Source organism: Eucalyptus grandis, chromosome 2 (assembly GCF_016545825.1).
Source record: "Eucalyptus grandis isolate ANBG69807.140 chromosome 2, ASM1654582v1, whole genome shotgun sequence".
NCBI lineage: Eukaryota > Viridiplantae > Streptophyta > Magnoliopsida > Myrtales > Myrtaceae > Eucalyptus > Eucalyptus grandis.
The window spans coordinates 40,409,791-40,414,382 of NC_052613.1; the positions used below are offsets into that span (position 1 = coordinate 40,409,791).

Here is a 4,592-nt window from a genome sequence, read left to right on the forward strand (position 1 = left end):
TTTTTTTTTTTATGAGAACTTGAGATGGAGCTCGAAGCTTTACACTATTATTTAGTTTTTAATATTAGAGTTGGATCAAGTCTAATGCGAGTAAATATATATTGTATTGAGTTAAGTGTGAGCACAAGATTGAGAAAACCGAATTGTCATATTTTCGAGATAATTGCACAATCTCTCCTCAAATTATTATACCGAAATTTCAAACCTATCAAGGTATAAACTTTTTAACTGAAATAACGCAGTATTAAACTTACAAGGGAAAATGCAATAAAACATTTTAGCTAAATCTCATTGAAATCATCTAACGTGACGTATTTTCGACTACTTACGGGTAACGATGACAGCATGACATGATAAGACGATGCTGTTTTTCTTCTGATTTAAGCACCCGATAGAGAAATGTCAATAGGCTTATTTTTGGAATTTAATGCTCTCCCTTGCGCCTGATTGTAGGCCAAGGCACGAAATAATATAATGGGAATCCATCCTTGTCCGAAAGTAGATGCACTATCTGATCATTCATTGTCTCGGTAAAAGGCGATGATCACATGCTTCCATTGGCCAGAAATTAGTACACTGCTAAGCTGTCATCAAAATAGGTTTGCATCTCCATAATTTTATCCTTTTGTTTGTTGATGCGATAGCTAAGAAAAATCGTCTGTACATGTTGTTTCTTTTGGCTTTACATAATCTCCTCCATTCAAAAGGTGCACTAGTGGAGGTACCATACATTCTCGACGGCGGCGGCCACCATGAGGTTGTTGACACCTCATCAGGCTTTGCCAACGATGAGGCTGTTGGTGCCTCACCAGCGTTCTCCCGCAATCGCGGCGATGAGGTCAACGTCGCGGCCTTCCCCCGTTGCGGCGATTGCGGCACTGACGTTATTTTTGGAATATTAGGCTTCAATATCAATTTCGGTGAAGTGGCGGTTCTGTCCCCGGGACCACGACGATTTTGATAATAACACCGACGGCTACGACGACGACAATGATGACTACGCTGACGGTGATCCACCTCGAAGTGTCCCGGCATGCAGCGATGTCGTGCTGATGGAGGAGGGAAGTATGGGAAACCCGAACAACCTTGTGGACAGTTATTGCTCCCCATCAGGAAAATCCTCCTGTAGTTCAACGCCAGCGGTGAGCCTGCAAACATTTTTCGAAGCATCGTTCATACCACAAAAAGAAAAAAAAAAAGGTGGTAATTTTAAAAAAAGATGGTACCTTATTAGAAAAGAAACATTATTTTTTTTATCACAATAGATTGGGAAGATTATATGTTTTGAGCGTGAGATCAAGATAATCGAAAAGCCGAACAGTCAAACTGATGAGCTAAATGCATCTTTTCAATCCACAGGGTATCCAACCTACTCAATATAACTTCTGATCCTCTCAAGTTCCTAAAGCATCCCATCTCTTTTCCTCAAGAACACAACTGCCTTTGGATCACTCTGCAAGAAACCATTATCAAAGTTAATTAACCTTTAAGCAAGATAAAATTTAGGGAGAAGAATATAGAGGAAATGCAAAAAGAAAAAATCTCTTGGAATTGACGATACTTTTTGAAAATTTTGGGATTCAATTGCACTTTCACGATAAGTTTTAGAGCTTCTGGTGCAGTTATTCTTTCAATTGTTCGATTTGCAACTACAAACATATTACATCTAATTCAGCTCTTAATCATCAAATTCAAATTATTGCACTATTTCATTTACATTGCCAAAAGACATATACATATAATCTCCCTTTCCACATCGTTATATAGATATAGATTTTAGCACTTTTTGTTCCTACTGATGCGGGCTTGTAAACTAAGCTACAAGGACTCAACGAATTGGCTCTATTCCACAAAATTGGCTTCTATTTCTCTGCAAGCCCTTCGGTCTCTCCTTTGTTTAGATTCCCCTTGCCTAGGACTCTTTAGACCATGTTCATAATTTCAATAAAATTTTCTTTGACCCAAAAAGGAAGAACTTCACCTTTTCTCTTGCCCTCATAGGATGATCCCCATGAGTCAATTCTTTCTTTTCTTTCTTGGGTCCGTCCAACTTTATTAATGGTACTTTAGTCTTCAATAAGGGGCGGAGCTTGAAGAAGCGAAGCGAGCCTATAGTAGTAGCATATTACGTTTTTCAGGCCCTTTGACTTGATATTCTATTAGTCAAGCGTAATCGTCCCTATATAGTCAGGCTCTTTTGCTATTAATGAAACCGAAAGACAGACAAAACCAGTGCTTTTTGTAAACATGTGATTCACATCTATGACTTACGATTAATACAACACAATGACTCATTATAAAACACTTATTACAACATCATGACTCATCTTAAAATATTTATTACAACATGGCTCATCTTCGTGATTTATCACAACATGAATTTTTTTTTTTAAATTCGAAAGAAGATTATATTCATTACTCAAAATGATACATAAGTACATAGTGTTCATGACAGAACAAATCAAAACAGAGCAAGAATAGTGAAAAGCAAAGCCAAATCCAGAAAACAAGGATCAATGGAACACCAGCAAAGTTAACCACACACTTGTTCCAAGAGAACATATTTGTTGAGCAAAATAATTAGCAACCAATCACTGGATCTCGTATCTTTGTCAATGATGAGCACATGCTTAAAATTCCTTCTCCAATAACTATGACTTTGCCAATTGGTGGTGCGCGCATAGTTTCGGCCTTTACGCCATCATCTTACGGAGATAACCAAATTAGGTTGAACGAGTACAATCTACCATGTGGAGGAGCAAAACTTTACGATTCAATAAGACGTCAAAACTCTTGCAATCATCATTAAAACTGGAGGCAAAGAACCTATACACAAACATAGTAGAGGGGCATTGAATCCCTAAAAACATATTTATTAAACTCCTAGATCTAGATCAGGAGATGATAGCATCAAAATATGGAACTAAATTGTGAGAATTCAAATTCTTAAATTGAGAACTAGACCAAGAGAAGAGAACTCCCAAATTTGAATCGGGAGAGAAAAAAAAAGGCAAGAAAAGAACAATAAAATGCAAACAAAATCAACAAAAGAGGGGAGGGTGAGACTAGCTTAAACCCTTCCTCATGGCTAAAGGTTGAAGAAACCGATGGAGAGAGAGAGAGGAGGGGGGGCAGCTCCCATCATAACGTAACTTATTAACGTGACATATATGGCAATGTAATTCATCAACGTGACATTTATCACAATGTGACTCATGACTCATCCCAAACATTATCATGACACATTATTAATACACTTTCTATAAAGTGGGATGAGCATCATGTCTTAGTCAACTTTTCTGAAGGCATATGGCAGCTTCCAAGATTTGATGACAATCCCCAAGCAAAGGGATCTTGAGAAGTGGTTCACTCCATGGGTCTTGTGATGATGATGGTGATGGTTGATTTAGATTGTCTTCCATTATTATGATCGGCTAAAAAAAGTGTTGCGTAACATGTTTTTTACTCTTCTTTCCTCTTAGATTGACCCTTATTATCTTAATCAAATAGGATTTTGAATTGGATGAGGATTAGGATGCTCTCGTAATAAGAAGAGATGGGATTCCAATGTTGGGCATATTCGAGTTCAACAAAAGGATGGTATTTTTTATGCACTTCTATTGCACTTCGACTTTCTTTCTTTCTCTTTTTTTTTTTTTTTTTTGGTTGATGACTCCGAGCTGAGTAAGTGGTTTCAGTTTTCTTATTTCTGGCTTGGTAAAGAGCATTAAAGTAGCAATTTAAAAATGGTAAAATACATGAATATGATAGAATACATGAATGAATTAAATTCATCTTATCCAATGTAGCATGACTTTTAAGGAAATAATTATCTAAAAAGTCATAAATAGGAGTTTAGTTAATACAATTATAGAGGATGGAACCTCAAATGAAAAGGATAAAGCAAATGCACTGATTTTTATTCGCCGTCTTTTGCATGAGAGCCTGCAGACTCAATATTTATCCGTTCGAGACCCGCATATCTTGTGGAGGAGGTTGAAGGATAGATATGATCATACAAAAACTGTTATCCTCCCTCAAGCACAATATGATTGGCAAAATCTCAGACTGCAAGATTTTAAATCAGTGTCTGACTATAATTCTGCTTTATTTGATATCGTTTCTCGGCTAGAGTTATGCGGTATCAAACTCACTGATGCAGAATTGCTTGAGAAAACTTTTTCCACCTTTCATGCTTCAAATATTGTATTGCAACAGCAATACCAGCAACGTCAATTTGCCACATATTCTGAATTAATTTCTGTGCTTCTTACTGCCGAGCAAACTAATGAATTGCTGCTCAAAAATCATGATCTTAGACCTGCCAGCTCAAAAGCATTGCCTGAAGCACATGCTAACTTTGAGAAAAATACTAGCCATTTTAAGGGCTATAAGCGTAGGCAAGAATATAATCCTAGAAGGGATGGCAAGAAATTTAACCGCCCTAGGAAATCAAACTTTGGCCTGAATCATGGCAAAGAAAAGAAGCAAAAGAAGGTGATTAATGAAAGTATTTGTCATCGTTGTGGCATGACCGGACACTGGTCACGTACCTGTCGTACGCCAAAACATTTTGTTGACCTATACCAGGC

The 4,592-nt window shown here is 37.3% G+C and overlaps 1 long non-coding RNA gene across 1 annotated transcript; it reads right to left on the reverse strand.

Annotated features, from left to right (window-relative positions):
- Window positions 1–496: 496 nt before the first annotated feature.
- LOC104432796 lies at window positions 497–3,201 on the reverse strand. The gene is made up of 3 exons (XR_723404.3): window positions 1,982–3,201; window positions 1,374–1,453; window positions 497–1,148 (listed from the first exon to the last, which is right to left on the reverse strand). It is a non-coding gene; the product is annotated as an uncharacterized LOC104432796 (long non-coding RNA).
- Between the last annotated feature and the right edge of the window lie 1,391 nt (window positions 3,202–4,592).